General features: G+C 38.4%; 1 protein-coding gene across 2 annotated transcripts in view; it reads right to left on the bottom strand.

Annotated features, from left to right (window-relative positions):
• ano10 (anoctamin 10) overlaps positions 1-19,004 on the bottom strand; it is a 116,907-nt gene that overhangs the window by 5,153 nt on the left and 92,750 nt on the right. The window contains exon 14 of one of the 2 annotated variants that reach the window (XR_001924777.2): positions 6,705-6,832. The exons of the other annotated variant lie outside the window; for it this stretch is intronic. The gene's annotated coding sequence lies outside the window, so the exon portion shown is untranslated. The remainder of the gene's footprint in view (positions 1-6,704; positions 6,833-19,004) is intronic. 2 annotated transcript variants of the gene reach the window in all.

Below are 19,004 nucleotides of genomic sequence, written 5' to 3'. Positions count from 1 at the left end.
TTGGCCCTATATGTAAGGAAAGGCACAGAGTTTGGTACAGTAGAACAAAGCAACCAATAAGTACTCTTTTAAACAAGTGACCAGTTAATGTTACCTGCCTATAATTAGACCAATAGCAATCTTTGCACATTTTATAACACTTCCCCAATATATATTTGAAACAGTTTTATACTAATTTTATATAGGGATACCAGCGATAAATCTCTGCTATTGCAGGAAACTAATCTCCCCAAAATTCCTTCCCATCGGCAATGAAGAGAACCCACCGGAGGGGAGGCATACACATCACTAAGTTGCCCTAAGTTTCCTCATGAAACTTAAAATAAATACATTATTGAATGGTCTTTTTAGCAGTTTTTTAATTATTGCCCCTTGCAATGCATGCAAATAAACTGCCTACATTTGATCAGTGGCCTAAACCACCTGTACATATTGGCAGGTAGAAAGAACACTTAGAGGTGTTACATTATTAGAATTATTACAAATGTTTTGCTTCCATTTTTCAATACAACTGCTAAACAAAAGGATTTAAGAAAGAAGCTTTCTCTTCAGAACTGAAGGAGGCAAATCACATTGTATACCTGTAACATGTTAAATGAAAAAGTAAATCATATTGTCGATCTAAAAAGAAAGCAACGTGTTGTTCATTTTATAAAAGAAATAGGCAAAGCCTGCAATCTGATCTGCAAAGATCACATTTGATCAACTAAATTTTCAGACAAAGCCCAGTATTGCCAATTACCATTATTGGAAGCCCAGCTGGAGGGCAGAAAATCAATGTTTGTGTGCTCGGGCCATGTCATGGATTGCATCGGATAAATCTGAGCTGACAAGATTAAGGGAGCCTTAAAAACATTAGACTTTAACGTGGCTAAACCTGCATGTTGTGCAAACAGGAGCCGGTAAATAGTGGTACAGAGAGTTACTGACGTGCTTACTGTGCCCACTTTCTTGTGAAATACAATAGCAATGTAAAGGGGCACTTATTTCAGAATTTCCCAACTTGTTTAAAATTAATTGCAACATTTTTATTTTTCATAATGCCAAATGATTTTCCTTTCCATAAGACTTCAGTTTTTTAAACAATGACATATAAATTCTACCATAGACTTTGCTTTGGCCTTGTGTAGCACTTTTATTCTCTCAGATGACTCTTTTGTGTACTTTTAGGGGCACATTTACTAACCCACGAATCCGAATTGGAAAAATTCCGATTGGAAAACGAACATTTTGCGACTTTTTCGTATTTTTTGCGATTTTTTCGGTGCCTTTACGACTTTTCGGAAATTGTCGCGACTTTTTTGTTACCAATACGATTTGCGCGAAAAAACGCGAGTTTTTTTATTGGAGAATAATTTTGCCTTCCCTAGAATCATACCTAGAAATTTCAGGCAACAAAAGGTCCAAATTTATGTCAGAGCAACTTTTGGAGGGTCTGTAGAATGAACAAAAGATGTTGCTGAGGAGTTGATACTGAACTTTCTTTCAGGGTACGACAGAAGCTTTAATAGGATGGTGTCGGATCAAGAAAACACATCCTACAAATTGGATTATGGTTGCATGGGTTCAAATATCATGGGACTGATTCAAAAATCTGATGTGTAAACTGCATGAAAGAATTACCATACGACACAACACGCCTGCCAGAAGGGAACACTACCTGCGGTGTCTAGATGCAGGAACAAAACCCACCATCTGGCTGCCTGATCCAACTTTACATGATAGCCTATGGAGATCAGATTTTTGTAGGATCCTGCATCGTGTGCTGTTGCATTACAAGATCAGATAAAATCTGACGCACAAAATCTGATAAAAATCTCCCCTGGGGTTTAGCAAAGTCTTGTGGTTTTATGCGGATAATGGCTACATGTGCCTGCACCCGAGCATATTCCATTCGTTTAGGTGCAGGCACAGGTAGGAGGCGTATGGCGGTAGCCTAAGACGAGTATCACAACTAGCCTCGTGCCAGCAGATCACCTGATAATGCTACTGCACATCTGTGAAATTCAGTATTTGCCTTAAACTTAAAATACCTTAAGGGCTCTGGCACACGGGGGAGATTAGTCGCCCGCGAACAGGGAGTTAATCGCGGGCGACTAATCTCCCCCGTGTGCCAGAGCCCTAAAAATACTGTATAAAGCAAAGAACAATGTTATGTGAAACACTCATCACAGTTAATCTGGCAAAGTGTCCTTTAGTAAGAAAATAATCAGCGACTTTCCATTTAGTGTAAGCAGAGCTATAAAGCTTAATGTGAATCTGCTAAAACCACAATTCAACATCTTTGCATTTTTTATTCCTTCCATTACAGTTAATTTGCTTGATTGTGCTTAGCACTCGGAAATTTCTCTTTCATCTTGGCTGTCTATTCACCGACTATACGCAAACAGGGGGGATTGGTTGTGTTGGGCATGTAAGCCTATTCCCCTTGGCAAAACAAAACAGAAAACAAACAGACATAATAATGTACTGCCGATGCCGTTGTAGAATAAGCACATAATGTGATAAGGAAATGTCAGATAGAACATATATGAATGATATTTGCTCTAAAGCTGGCCATACACGTGGCGATCTCACAATGTTTCGTACGACCGTCGGTCGCACGAAACATCGTCAGATCCGCCACACACCATTCAGGGCTGAATCGGCAGGTAAGGAGGTAGAAACAATAGGATTTCTACCTCCTTCTGCCGATTCAGCTCTGAAGGGAGAATTTTGGTCAGGCGCCTTCTATGGCGCCCGATCAAAATTTTCTAACTTGGCCGATCGGCGAGCCGACCGATTTCAGCAGCTTCCTGCGATATCGGTCGGCTCGCTGACATGCCATACACGCACCGATTATCGTACGAAACGAGGTTTCGTACGATAATATCGGTGCGTGTATGGCCACCTTAACCCATTTGTGCACTGGCTCTGGGTTCCATTTGATAAGAAAAACACACATAAAAGACTAACTATATTCCAAACCTTACTTGGCCACAAGCAACTCCAGTTTTATCAACTCACAAAGAGATGTGTTAGAATAAATTAACAATGTTCTGTGCCGCTGTTGCTAATTTTACATAACAGATACAAAAGCTTAAACACAAATTTATCTTTGTCACAGAGACAGAAAACCTCACATATAAAATAGCTGTACACAGTGATTTAATATTATTTATAATTTCACAGATCATTTTTCTCTTTATGTGCTATGTACAGGTATGTGACCTGTTATCCAGAATGCTCGGGACCTGGGGTTTTCTGGATAAGGGGTCTTTCTGTAAGTACAAGGTACTGTTTTATTATTACAGAGAAAAAGAAAATCATTTTCAAAAATTAAAAAAAAAATGCTTATAATGGAGTCTATTGGAGATGGCCTTTTCTGTAATTCAGAACGTTCTAGATAACAGGTTTCTGGATAACGGATCCCATACATGTATTTACTTTTTTTAATAAGGGCAGAACAATTGTAAAATACAATAAGGGCAGATTGTACAATCAGACGCTTAGGCAGCTATTATGTAAGCGTTTCCCATAAATGAGCAACCCCTACATCCCTCACTGCCCGCATCTTCTACATTTTCAGCAGGCAGCAACATTTAAGGCAGGACCCCACAGCCCAGGCCCCCCTGTCCCAAGTACCCCCATGACCACAGGGTCTGCTGTATTTTAGTTTCACTACTGAATGTCACAGTGGAATTGTTCAGCAACTGCAGGAGCACAATTCAGTTAAGCACTTTATTTTATCACTTTGCAAGATTATGACCCAACAAGCAAGTTCCACCTTAAAAGATACCAGCAACAAAATATAATAACAATCAGACACACAGGGCATACACCAACAGGTTCTTTAAGCTGCACGGCCATTCTGTGGAATAGTGGTACAGGCCCAACAGGGCAGAGAAATGAATTAACACTTGATTTGCCATGAGGCAAAATGAATAAAAAGACAACATAGAACCAACAACTTTGAATACCTAATGGATAGACACTGCTACAGAATGGTTACTCTAAACTGCAGCAAATCACAAAGGAGACACACACAACAGTCTCTTAAAGAGAATATTTACCTGCTGATGTTTCTCTTAGAGGAAATAGGATACATGACTTTTCATTTGAAGCCTCGACAACTAAATGGATATATTGAATATTTATTTATTTATAAGTACCCGTAGAACTATTTGCTACACAACATGACTGTTGCCAGCCAAGAGCACGCACCTGTTTAAAAGAGCACTATTATTTATAATTTATTGTAAGGAGATGCCGTGAAACAATGTTTAGCACGCAAATGCTTTTAGTGCTCCCTCTTGGTAAATCAAACATATGGGATTGCAGAGAACAAATAGGGAAAGGCTGTTATCACTTTAATGTAAATATTAATAGTGGATGCTGAAGATCAGCCACAGATTTCCTGGCAAGCATCCGTTTCAAAACTGAAATGATCTTGTACTTTCTAATAAAACATTTACAGTGACCACATATTCATATTTATGAATGTGCAGTTTGCTCCAGGTCCTGTAACCTATGGCAACCAATAACATATTTGCTTTGAAACAGTGAAGAGAAATGCTGCTCACTGGTGGTTGTCTATGTGTTACTACACCTAAAAAAAGTCAACCTTTGAGTCTTTTAACTTTAAGGTGTAATGGGGGTAGAAAGCAAATGTGTCCACATTCCTTGTAGCAACCACAGCCCTTTAGCAGGGAAGATCTGTGCCTCCAAAGATGCCCCAGTAGATTCCCATCTTCTTTTCTGCTGATTCCCTGCACATGCTCTGTGCTACTCTCATTTACCTGATCGACTCACTAGAATACTATAAAATTATACTACAGGATACTATAAATGTCACTAAACTAAAATACATGAATGTCAAGATGCAATGCTGATTAGTACTTTATTCAAATTTTTTATTACGTGGCAGCCCCAAAAACCAGTGCAATCAGCTTTGTAGCATCAACTGACATGACAGACGAACTTCATACTCTGCTGGATAATTTGCTACGACCCATAACTTAGATTCCCAACAGCTGCCCAGAGCCCCCTGAACATGTGAGTGTCACTGACTGATTGACAGAAGATGGGGAGCTCCTGTTACAACTTTGCAGGCCTGGGCCATTACTACTATAAAAATGCTGGACCTTTTGGATGCTTCAATAAGTTCAGTATATAAAATATGGAATTTCTAGTCATATTCGTTTCTAGTGCTTACTTCTTCTCTAATGGTAAAAGAGCTGCTGGTCCTAAGATTTTCACTGGATGAAAATATAACTGGCTCTTGAGCTTGTTCTCCCATATTTCATACTTGTCAAAGGGTGGGTATACATAGCCACTTGAATATACTGCTGCAAGGCCAGTGAGTTCCGCAACTATTAGTGAAACATGGTGTTTGTTGTACATTAAAAAATGTTTATATATATATATATATATATATATATATATACAGTATATAATTTGTTTTTTTTTTCCACAAAAGACCTGTGTGTGCACTCAAATAGATAGTAAGAATATGTTCTGTAAACACTTTTGCTTTACCTATTTAGCAGTTACCCTACTTCCCTGTCCCAGTTGCTTAGCCTATTTCTCTCTGATTTTATGTATTAGCCACTGCATCTCTTCCCCAGCCAGACACTAATAAGATCTCTGACTAAATTAAACTACTGTATATTAAGCTGAAAGAACAGCTAACATTATCCCATGAACCAGAAGCACCAATCATCTGGCTGCTATGGCTTAATAAGTAAGTGTTGCCTGGATCCCACTGCCTCTCTTTATAGTTCAGATCAGGGTACAAGCACAAGTTACCATAGAATTAATGGCGTTGGGCACTATGTTACTTTTATGCCCGTGCCATGGGGCACTACAAGGGATAAAGTCTTATGACTGATATTATAATCTCTCATACAGTTATTTCGGCTAAAGCTGTGTTCATGTATGTTGCCTATCTGTGCCTCCCTGCTGAGCAGCATTATATCTGTAAATAATACATTAACAGTTAAATACAATATTTAGAAAATTCAATTAGGTAAAGTCAGACACAATAACTGGGAACAGGCTAATAAAGAGTTGAAATATTAGTCAGAAAATGAACTGTTCATTATTATAGGGAAAGAGTTACATTGATCTACAGGATATTAAATATTCCTTACTGCACTCTGGCTGTATGTGGTTCCTAAGGCGTTATCCCCTGGTTTTCTCTTGTTAGGAAGCTGAGAATGCAACTAGAAAGGAAGAGGAGGATTTCCTCCCTTCCAGCTAACTTCTGAGTTCTCTTTGTAATCATCTCTACAATTAACAATGACAAAAAAAAATCTGACTTAACCTTTTCTTCTTAATATAGTCCTACTGTAGCATGAAAGCCAGTTCATGCACTGCATGCTTTGTTCTTTAATTCATATTCTTATATACAAGTATATGACACTACCTTTGGAGAGTCAGACATTGAAGATCAAGGCACCTAGAAAATATAATTAATGCCAGTGATGTTCATAGTTCTTCAGCTGTTGCGGGGTCCTAATTCCCAATATCTCTTATTATGTATTGAAAAATACAGCAAAAGCTGTAGAACTGCACGATGGGCACCTATGGGTGAAGGGATCCATACAGGCTCTTGTGCAGTTTATGACTCCACTATAAAGAATACAATAACCATTTCAAGTAATTTGAAGAATCAGAACCAACTCCTGTTTCTCATGGATCCACAGCTAGCTAAATTTCCATACCTCATAAAAGTGGGTTGGGTTCCTCTGTGTGATTGGGATTGTGGTAGAGCAGAGCTGTGCTAGGCTTTGGTTATCAGGGATGTGGCCTAAATGTCCACTTCAATCTAAAATATATGTAAGAATTTGATCTGAAAAGAAACGTCAATTAATATGTTAAATGACCTTTAAATGTTTACCCTTAATATTTTTTCTCTTTTTACATAATGTATTGTTTGCTTAAAAACACTATCCAATTAACAATTTTTATTGTTACATTCTATCAGATATTCTACCATTCAATCCATTTATCTCATTGTTTACAAATTAAGGCTCATTTACATCCACGAGTGCAGTTGTGGCCCCCGTAATTTCCCCACTGTCAGTCGCACATAAAACCATTCTCATTAAAGGTATGAGTGTCAAAATTTGATAGTGAATCATGCTAGGCACCCTCAGTGCTCCCAGTTAGTGTCATTTCCAGTGTTCAGGTCGGGAGTGACCTGTATGTCTGATTCTTTAGATGCAATTGTGACACTGGTGCAAATGGAACCCTGGAGCTACTGCCTGGTCTGGAGGTAGCTCCAGGGTTCCTCTGTGTCAATAGGTGCAACTGCGCTTGATTCAGAATGAAAGGCAGATACCATACAAATGCTGTCTCCTTTTATTGCACTTTAACATGAACTGGCTGCTAAATACTATTTGAGGGCAAAGAGTTAGCATTTGTCTAAGGGTGGCCACACACGTGGCGATCTGACCGATGGTCGCACGAAAGATTGTCAGATCCGCCACTAACGTTCAGGGCTGAAACGTCAGATAAGGAGGTAGAAACAATAGGATTTCTACCTCCTTCTGCCGATTCAGCGCTGAAGGCAGATTTTGGTCAGACGCCTTCTATGGCGCCTGATCAAAATCTTTTAACTGGCCCGATCGGCGAGTCGACTCGCCATATACGCACCGAATATCGTACGAAACGAGGTTTTGTACGATATTATCGGTGCGTGTATGGCCAGCTTAATACTTTGACTGAACGGAAATTTGTCCCCCTCACCCCCCTTGGTTCAAAATGATCATTGCCGAAGGTATAAAGCAGCACAGGCAGAGTGCCATGGATTACTTTGTGTCTCACCCAAACAGCTGTTGGTTTGTTTCGAGAGTCACATGGGGCAATCTCCTAGAGCTTCAGTTATAGATTAAATGTCCTGCCACCTGTTCCCATATTTAAAGTTTCCATACTAGCAATACTCACTAAAAGTGGCTTATTTTTTGCAATATCCTCTGTACCTTTCATTACATACACCTATGAATTCAATGTGTAAGTAAGCCTCAAAATAAATATCAAATGCTCACTCCTGGCACTTCTGTGTGGCATCCATGCTTCAGGCAAGATGACCTTTAACTGTCAGGATTATACTATCTATATTCTAGAGTGCCACTGCAAACCTGCACATTAGCAAATTCTCACTTACCCATCATTCATACATTCCATTCCATCTGTGCATGGATCAGCATTACATAATGGCACAGCTACTTTTCAAGTACATTTAACTGCTGCTGTTACCATTCCCTATGCTGGATGCTACAATGCTTATGCCAGGTTATACAATGACATAATCCATCCATAATCCATATTTATATGACGGCTAACAGGTAAAAATGTAGAGGGTACAGCCCCTGGTGGTCTGGGTCCAACGGCATATTGGTCCATCAAATCACTTTATTCCAGTTGGATAGCTTCACCTGTTTGTGCATACTGTATCTAGGATAGATAGCTAGACCATGTGTTGAACTGATATAACACAAAAGCAACAAGACTTCCATAAGTGATTGACTGCAATGTAATATTACTAGTGATGAGCGAATCTGTCCTGGCGAAAAATTTGCGAAACGCATTTGTCACGTGCTTGTTTTTTGTCGCCCGTGTCTTTTATTTGTCGCCTGCACAATTTTCCAGCAACCACCCCCAAATTTTTTACGTGACCGCGCCCAATTTGACATGCAGCAAAAAAAAAATTCTGCGCAACGAATTTTTCTGCTGCAAATATTCACGGAAGTATTGCAAAAAAATTTGTCAATGGCGAAATGTGGAAATTCGCTGCAAATCCATGCCTGGTGATCAATTTGCTCATCGCTAAATATTACCAGTTTCCAGATGTAAGACTAAGGGCTCTGGCACACGGGGGAGATTAGTCGCCCGCGATTAACTCCCTGTTCGCGGGCGACTAATCTCCCCGAGTTGCCTACCCCTGCCATCCCACCGGTGAACATGTAAGTCGCCGGCGGGATGGCAGACGCGGCGGCGCGATTTCGCGCAAATCGCCGAAAAAGACTCGCGAACAGGGAGTTTTATCGTGGGCGACTAATCTCCCCCGTGTGCCAGAGCCCTAAAAGAACAAATGAAATAAAATAGCTAGCAAACAAAAGTAGAGGACTGGTACAGGCCAAATTTTAAGGGCTGTGGCACACGGGGAGATTAGTCTGGGCTGGCGACTAATCTCCCCGAAATGCCATCCCACCGGCGAGAATGTAAATCGCCGGTGGTATGGCATACGTGGCGCCGAAATTGCGTAAGTTTCCTCTCAAGGCAACTTCTGCGATTTCGGGGAAATCGCAGTGCCACGTAAGCCATCCCACCGGCAATTTACATTTTCGCCAGTGGGATGGCATTTCGGGGAGATTAGTCGCTCGCAACACGGGAGATTTGTCGCGGGTGACTAATCTCCCTGTGTGCCACAGCCCTAAAGCAGAGGCCAAACAAACATATACTATACTACTTTCTCCTAATGGTATAAGTTGCTTTGGAAAAAAAAAAAAACAAAATCATTATTCATCTTCATTGGTTGACAAAACTACAGTGAAATACAGCACCCTTATTATCAGAGACAGGAGATACTGTTTAAGGAAGACAAAGTGATAAAAGAAATATATTTTCATGTTAGCAGTTAGATATAAAAGAAATAATATGTGCCCCTGTGTATAAGCTGTGGATTCAACATAGAGCTAGGATACAGCAGGCAAACAAACTAATAAATACAAGCCAGCATCAGCTTCCAGACATCCAACTCAGGTCCTTGCCTACACCCAAAGGAATCACTGAATTTATAATCTAGGCATTGACAGAATATGCTCAACAAAACAGCTGTGGAACCTTGCTGCCATACTTTTTCCATCACAGCCATATAATATCCAGAGTGTTTGGGAGAAGGAGTCGTTACATATTTTAGATCTTAATACCTTAATTCTACAAACACTTTTATAGATTAAAAGTTTGTAATGATCTGCCAACAAACTAAAGGATAGAAAAAAATGTTCACAATGTCAGCCATTACTTCTGCAGATGAAATGTTAGCTAAACAATTTTTGATAAATCTTCCCCTGAGCATTTGAACTATTTTTCAGAAAGTTTTGGGTAGCAGAGATATCTCTTCACCCTTTGACAATCAGCTTTAAGTTACTAATCATGCACTGTGCATTCTACACAACAAGAACTCTATGGTTTTGTTTTCATCAGACTTTGGCAAGTTTAGTTTGTTTGGAAACTTGTTTGTAATACCATTTCATTTGCTGATTCATTTCTGACAAAAAAACTTCATAAATGATATGAAATCAAGAAAGCAAGTTCCTGTATTGTGCCAAACCCTAACAGCTTTGAATAGGGATAGTTTAGTAGCATCTTACAGAAGGCCTTACAGACCTGAAATATTAATTTCTACATGCTTACAGAATAACGTGCATGCTCTTAAACAAATCATAATAGAACCAGCAATCCTGTGTAAAGTGTAAAAAAAAACCAAAACAAAACCATATTGCTATAAGTTTAAAAGATACACCATTCAGCTCCTGACTGCAGCCATTAATAGGCAAAATTAGCACTCTACAATGCCCAATTAGAAACTACAGTAACACCTGGCAGAACCCCTACCCCATGCATATGACAACAATTGCATGTAAACTGCCTTTCCCTATCTAGCAAATGCTCGCTGGAAGCCATTACTGGCTAAGGTGGTCATTAACTGTGCTGAAGGGAACATCTACATTACAATGAAGCACCTGAGTGGAAGGGGGCTATAGAAGGTAAGTGCTTGCTTTGCATAGACTGATATATGGTTCAAAAGCATAAAGCAGCTCTGTTTAATCAGTTCTATACTTGGTAGTATACCACATTCCTCTGGCGTAAACCTTATCTTATTCTACTGAGCAAGCATTTTTCTATATACAATGTCAATTATATGGCACATTCTTTAAAAAAAAAAAAAAATATCCAGCTGGCTGATTGTTGGATAAGTAACAGCTCAATTTGCTATGCCTCTTATTCTGCCATCTGTATTTTAATTTGCCATGCAGAGGATGCTAGTGCAGCTATGGAGACAGATTGAAGCGATCAACGCTTCTACAAGCTGCAGTTGTAGTGATAAAGCAAACAGAAAATGCTTAGCTCTGGCTGAACATCCATGTTTCAGTTTGGCAGCTATATTTTTAGATGCTTAGCAAACAACTAGGGCAAGCAAGCAGACTGAGTATGTAAACAGACAATGTGTAGTATCACAGAGACAATCAGTTCCCGTGCCCTATGCCAGTGTGTGGGTTCAGAAATACTCTATAAACACATGACCTCTGCAGGAATAAGGTGACCCCAGCATGAGCTGTCAAAACAGTGAGAGGTCCTACATGGGTTATGTGAGGTGCCAGAGGCCATATACATTACCACTGATCACATATCCTCTTTAAAGGGATATAAACACCACACAAAGCAATGGCTTCTTATAGATAACTAACGTTAACAGGGAAGAAGCAATTTGCGAAAAAGGTGTAATTTGTACTCTGGAGTAGTATATCAGAGCAGACTATCAGCATTTTGTTTTCAATAGCCTTACTAAAGTTAACCACCTTTATAAGGGCGCATTAACGCACTTAGTACAATTTCAGGCAGAATCACCATGTTTTTTTCCCCTACAATGCAATGTTTTGCCCTTGTATTCCAGCCTCATTGCAAACACAAAGAGGCGATTATCTTGACACAACTGCACTGCATTTAATGCAGTTGTGTCCGACTGATGCAACTAGGCACATTATTTTCTACATTTGCCTGGCATCATTTCCAGTGTTCATGCCAGTACTCCACATGGGGCTACAAAATGCCCGAGTGGCCCCACAACACTTTGGGGATCCCTATCCTATACCACGACAGCAATGACAGAAGTGATATGCTCATTCTAACCTATTTGTGTGCAGTATAAATTTCCGTCAGTTTGTGGAATAATGAGTTACGTTACTGGGAAAGTCTAGAAATGGAAGTTGCCTGTTTACACAGCAAAAAGAGGAATATTAAGAAAGTAACATCTCCTTAAGTACAGGTATCCACGAAAATCTGTTATCCAGAAAGCTTCGAATTACGGAAAGCCCATCTCCCATAGATTCCATTTTAATCAAATAATGCAGAATTTTCAAACTGATTACTTTTTTTTCTGTAGTAATAAAACAGTACCTTGTAATTGATCCAAACTAAGATATAAATAATCCTTATTGGATGCAAAACAATCCTATTGGGGTTAATTAATGTTTTATTGATTTTTTGGTAGACTTAAGGTATGGAGATCCAAATTATGGAAAGACCCCTTATCCGGAATACCCTTGGTCCTGAGCATTCTGGATGAGTCCTATACCTGTACTTGGTACTTTGTTTTTCAAAGATAATTTGCCCTCAGTTAATTACTTAGAAGAACAAAAAAGTCTGTATCAGTACAAGCATTTATTTTTTTAAGATAGGCATATGAAGAGCTGATACTACAGACATTTGTTAACATTTTTTAATTCCCTCTCCCAATAATGAGAAAAAAATAAATAGCTCTATGGATTCCATGTTAAAAATGCAAAAACACAATCTGGTGTGCCAAGTGAGAAATTTCAGCTACTATCAAACTACAGCTTGTTACCATGATAAAGTAGAAAACATTCACAGTTTATAGAATTGTAGCTCTCTAGAGAGCACGGAGCAGAATACCTACCATGGCAACCAATCAAATCTGCTTTCTGGCACATTCTCATTGAGTGTTAAGAAGCAGATTAATTCAGTGCACATAACCAAGAAAAGGGCTCTTGAGATCCATAACTGTCTCTGACAAATTACGCTTATTGTGTAGCTGGGTGTTTGAAACAGACTGTGCATTATCTTTTCTGAGTCAAATAATTTACAGCACCTTTACAGAAATGAAGGAAAGAAACAAGGTGAGGGTTCAAGAAGTAGAAGCTGACATGGAAATGCAGCTCAACACCTGGATATGGAGTTTTTCCTCCTGTCACTAAGTCTAGAGTCTTCCAATGGGTGGATTATATTGAAGGCAAGCAGAGGATAAGCCTTTCCATAGCAAGAATCAGTTAAAGGAGTGGAAAAGGTGAAATCACTGGTAGAAGCAAAATATTAAACCAAAAAATCACCTGATGAAGGGGTACACCCCAGAAATGTGTTACCTTGTTTGACTCATTAAACACGAGGGGCTAGTCCCCTACTTGCATTGCCTTCAGTGCCAGTAACTATTTTTGGTTTTCCGAGGTAGGGGAGTGCCCTCTCCCCAGGGGCTGTGCCCCGGGCACTAATTGCAGCATTAGGGGTCGCTTTACTTGGAGCAAAATTTAGGATCATTTATAGCATGTATACACCCCAAAATGTTTTACATTTTCCAGAATTATGGAATTATACTATCACAGCATTGACTTTTAAAGGAAAAGGAAAGGCTAAGTAACTTGGGGGTGCCAAAATGTTAGGCACCCCCAAGTGACTTAAATCGCTTACCTTGTACCCCGGGCTGGTGCCCCTGTTAAGATAGAACCACACCAGCCCGGGGTAGCAGCGAGCAATTCCTTATTCCGTGATGGCGCGCTTGCGCAGTAGAGTGAAAAGCCGAACTTTAACAAAGAAGTTGGCTTTTCTCACTACTGTGAATGCACCGGCCCAGGGATTTTGCTGGCAGAAGGAACACGGAAGAAGGAAGCGCTTGCTGCAGCTGGGGGTATATGTTTGGAAGTCACATAACCACTGAAAAAGTGCTCAGAGTACTACAGAATTCTTTATTGCAGTAAAATAGCTATAAAATTACCGACTCAAGATCAAACTTTACCAGCCCCCGCCCATGAACATCTCTATCCTCTATCTCCTTCTGGATCAGCACTGCAGCTTCTCTGATGGAGATAGACTGCAGTATATGTTACATAAAATGAGGCTTTTACATTTGGATAAGTATTGATCATTATTCAGACTTCCTCTGTGTTTTCATGTGATAAACAATCAGTTACATTTTCTCACTGATTTTATTTTATGGTGATATTATGTATTCATTTATCCAGTGCTGTACCCATTGCTTTCACTAATGAATATACTCCTGGTCATACACAACATGTAAGACTATTGTACTCTGCTCTATTGTACTTTACTGCAAAACATATAAAACAGATTCTGCTCAGTGCTAGCAGCAGATTGGCATATTTTTGTTGGTAAAGAAAATGTCAGGTGTGAAATTATTACATCACAGAGTAAATTGTCCATAAAGACATCTTAAGGTCAGAATTAGACCAATATGGGGCAGAGAACAGCAGAAAACAGTGGCAGCCAACATCCCCTCTTTATCTGTCAAGGTTATCAATTTTATTATTTAAATTTTATTAAATCAGCCACTGTCTATAGAGATAGCTATGCTACTGCCACTGTCATTGAATCAACCCTCTTAATATTTATAATTGATTGCACAGTCGTGAAATGGGAGTAACTGGTCATACTGCAGTTTATAAAATATTAAACAAGTGCATTTAACGATAACTAGCAATATGTCATATGTATTTTTAAAACTACTAGGTTTTACAAATAAAACATACTCATGCTAGTGGTTAAAACTTTTCAATATCAGAAACAGAAAATATGGGCATCAGTAACCTGAAAGTTCATACATTTATATTTACAGAAAGGAATAGAATCACGCAGATGCACTCTCTAGTTCAGACTGCTTTTATCATGCAATATCACACCACATTTAGCATTGTATCACTGCACAACAGATATACACTAAAAATTGAGGTTTCACTGTATAATTCATTTCATGATTTGATCCAGGAAGCTTTAATATACTCTAAATACTTCAGCAATGATGTCATAAAGCCCACTCAAGTGGTTGCATTAGTTAGTACAAGCATAAATTATCTAAAATTATCTAAAATATAATAGGTATGGTATATGTATATAAATATAATAGGTATGGGATCCCTTATCCGGAAACCCGATATCCAGAAAGCTCCAAATTACGGAAAGCCTGCCTCCCATAGACTCCATTTTAATCAAATAATTCAGATTTTTAAAATTGATGTCCTTTTTCTCTGTAAAAATAAAACAGTACTTTGTATTTGATCACAACTAAGATATAATTAATCCTTACTGGATGCAAAATAATCCTATTGGGTTTATTTACAGTTTTATTGATTTCTTAGTAGCCTTAAGTATGAAGATCTAAATTACGGAAAGACCCCTTATCTGGAATACCCTTGGTTCCCGAGCATTCTGGATATACCTGTACAGGCTTTCCTATATCAGGAGCCACATGACCCAGTGAAGTCACAATTGCTGCCGATGTCTCTGTTTGTTTATCAAATAAAGAACATCTTTGCTTTATTTTTATTTAATATTAATCAAGGATTTCCACTTGTAGCTTTGAAAGGTAAGACTTTCTACATAATTATTTGCTTCTGTTATTCAGCACAAGGACTTGATATTAAATTAACTAATAAGAAATGCTAACATTGCTTTAGTTGTTGGTAAATCAAAGATGGGCAAAACAATCCATAACAACGATATACAGAACTGATTCCTGTACTTTTATTTACTGTATTTTCATCACAGCAACTGAAAGTATTGCTTGTTGATAATGCTATAATAGTTATATTTAATTTTTCCTTTACTTTTCCAGAATCTGAATATAATTATACTTATCCTACAACTTCTGAACATGTAGACCCCCAGACTGAGTTAAATGAGACTGGTAAGCTGGTTACTGTATTTATTTTTACTGCTTCTAAGACATTGCATGAAAATGTTGCAAATAATATTGATGACACAATATAAGAGAGTAGCAATTGGAACTTCAATTGCTTCCGGCATCCCTATAGCTGTATAGAATACTGTAATACCAACTACTAATATGTTTTGTCTTTGCTTTGCAGCTGCAATCATCCAGACCAGAACCACTGTGCAGTCTGCACTTGCAGTAATAGTAATACTTACATTTGTCTACATTATATGGTGAGTTATTGACATTAACACAAGCTTTTATATTTCAACCACTTGTCTCTAGAAATACATCCCATCACAAATTACCACGACTGGTGTGTTAACTTTTAACAGCTTTGTATTGTTTGTGAGGTTTTACATTACCTTTATTTCCTCTATGGCTTCCTAGCTTGGCATTTAAACATCTGATTAGAAGGGTCACCAGCCCACGTAACCACAGAGAATTAAAATTCCAGGCTGGAAGCAGGCAGAATAGGAACTCTATTCAATGTTGATTTAATGTTGATTTTTAGGACATTCTTTACTCTGATGAAGTCTGATCTTTATTTTTGTTTTCTAACCAACAGTAAAGTAATACTACGAGCATCAGAAAAAACGGATGAGGAAAAACTAATTGAGATGGGATTTTCAGGTTAGTTGTTGGTATCAAGGACAAATAAACTTCACTGCAAACAAAAATCACATTGTAAAAAATGTGATTTTCACACTTAAATAATGCAACTAAAATTTTCTGTTCAAAGAACAGGACATAGTACAGAACGTTAGTAATTCGTACTTACAACACATATCCCATTTTCTACATGGAGGCCTACTGCAGATGGCTCTTTTTGCCAAAGGCAGTATTATTAAGAACATTTTATGAAACTAACACCATTCTTTTTTTTGTAGTAAAGTGTGAGGCAAATATAGTTCTACAATACCCACAAATACATATTGGCAAAAAGATATCAGATGTGGGTCAAGATCAGAAAGTAGTGACTCCCAAGGATAAAAAGGAACCAGAAAAAAAGAAAGAGACAATAGTTGAAGATCATACAGTAGAGCAGACGATTTCTGAAGATAAAAAGACAACAAATGAGAAACAGCCAACAAGGGAGGACTCTGAGCATAATAAGGATAGTGCTAAAGAAGAAAAAGACAAGGAGCTTTCTAATGAAGAGGAAAAGGCAGAAACAGCAGAAACATGTGCAAATTATGTTGACATAAAGAAGAAGAAAAGAAGGTGGTTTGCATTTCCTAAGAGGAAAAAGGAGACAACAGGAGGCAAAAAAGAGAAAAAGAAAGGAAAGAAAAATGGAAAGTAAGGTATGTGAGTGCCCCTTGCTTAAAAAAACAAAAGCTAAGAAAAAAGAAAAGTAAAGACTGCAGAAATGGGAAGTGGATGGGAAGGATTTCATAAAGCAAGGGAAAGCAGCTGTATTTAAACAATCCCACACAGATTTAAACTGAGAAAGCAGAGTATGTCATTTTTAAGGACAAAAAAATATGGCTTAGGGATATTTTAAGTTAGAAACCGAAACATCAAGCCAGTCAATGGCTTAAAGGACAATGAAAGGTTAATATAAATTTAAAGTAAGTCTAAAGGCATTCTTTTTAAGTACTTACTGCATATTTAAATTCCCAGATCCCTGCTTGCTTCTCTGAGATATGGTGCTGGCAGCCTACAGCAGTGTGAAGACTACAGTGACATCACTGATATCTCTCTCCCCATCCTGTAGGTGCCAGCGGCAGTAGCCTTCATATTCTCTGAGCATGTGTGTAACTTGATCCTGTCTCCTGTTCTGAGCTACACATGCCCACCAGCCAATCAGAAGCGGATCTGGCAGAGGGGAGGGGGGGGAGGGAATGAAACACATGTGCAGTATGAAGCAAGGAGGGAAAGGAAGGGAGAATACCTTTTTAGAGATGGCTGCCTGTTCTAGAAAATGTGAAGTAAGTGTGACTGAGTAAACATTTGATTAGATGAGCCAAAAGTGTGGCGTTTGTACTAAACAATAGGAAGACTATTGGGCAGTATGCTTTTTAAATTTTGACTTGCATTCTCCTTTAAGGACTATGACACAAAGCTTTGATATTGCTTTAAAGTGCATCAACAGGAGCTGTAGTGCTTCCCATTTTTTGTGATTGGGAAACAGTCCAAGCCAATTATCAGCATTCGTATTAATGGATACAGTTTTTTTTTCAATTAAAGTCATTATTATATATATATATTATATATAGTGGGCCTATTCTTCACTCTTTATATACTGCATCAATGTCTGGTCTATTAATTCAGATTGTATAAAGTGACTAAGGGATCACTGTCAGACAGTAATGAGCATCTCATTTACTATAGCATTAGATGATATACACTTCTAAGGCAACAATGCATTTGATAGAAACATGTTTTCTACCCAGAACCTTAAACTTATGTTTGTTGTTTGCTCTTTAAACCCCAAGCAACTAGTGGGACCCTTTTAATGAGGATTTGCTGAGATACACTAATGCAGACCAGCCATGGTCATCAACATAAACTATTTGTTTGTCCTGGCAGGTTGTTGGTAAATTGGTCATGATAAGAGGATTTACTCACACACAATGGGACATATTTATCAAGCTGTGCAAAAAAAGTGGAGTAACAATAGAACACATATAACTTATAAATCCATGCTTTACTGTATAAAATGTAAATTTGATAAATCTGCCCATTATACAAGAGGAAACTAAATATACATTCACCTCCTGACAACTCAATTACGTGTCCCAATTGTACCTATTTAGGCAACAAATGTGGACCATACAACATGGAAGGCTTAGGAGAATGTGGGTGGGTAGGTGAATTAAAGGTATATCTGTGTATAACTGGGTCCAGCCAAGGAAAATCAGAGTATGCATGGTCTAAATTGTCCTGATATTGTAATTTTAAAAATTTAGAGAAATACAAAAGAAAAATGAATAGTTATAATAAGTTATAGAGCTCCCTAAAATACACTTTTCAACATAAATTCACATAATACGGATTGTGCTAAATATACTTTTTGCTTTTAAATCGATTTCTATAGTTTATTTGAAAGAGGGAAACTGAAGCTACTGCCTTCTAGGTCTTTGCTAGGTAGATAATTAGACAGGTTCTACTTATCCTGTGCAGTGACTCTAAGCATGTGATATGAAGACTAGTGTGCCACCACTGCAGAGGTGATGGATACCAGCAGAGGGTGACACTGCAGGGATTGTGAACACATGGGCCAGAATAACTTGGCCTTTTACTACAAAAGAAAATAAACTTGTGTTTTTGA

This window comes from Xenopus tropicalis, chromosome 6 (assembly GCF_000004195.4).
Source record: "Xenopus tropicalis strain Nigerian chromosome 6, UCB_Xtro_10.0, whole genome shotgun sequence".
Taxonomy (NCBI): domain Eukaryota; kingdom Metazoa; phylum Chordata; class Amphibia; order Anura; family Pipidae; genus Xenopus; species Xenopus tropicalis.
Note: the sequence above shows the minus strand (reverse complement) of the source record. Positions and strands in the feature narration are given on the sequence as shown.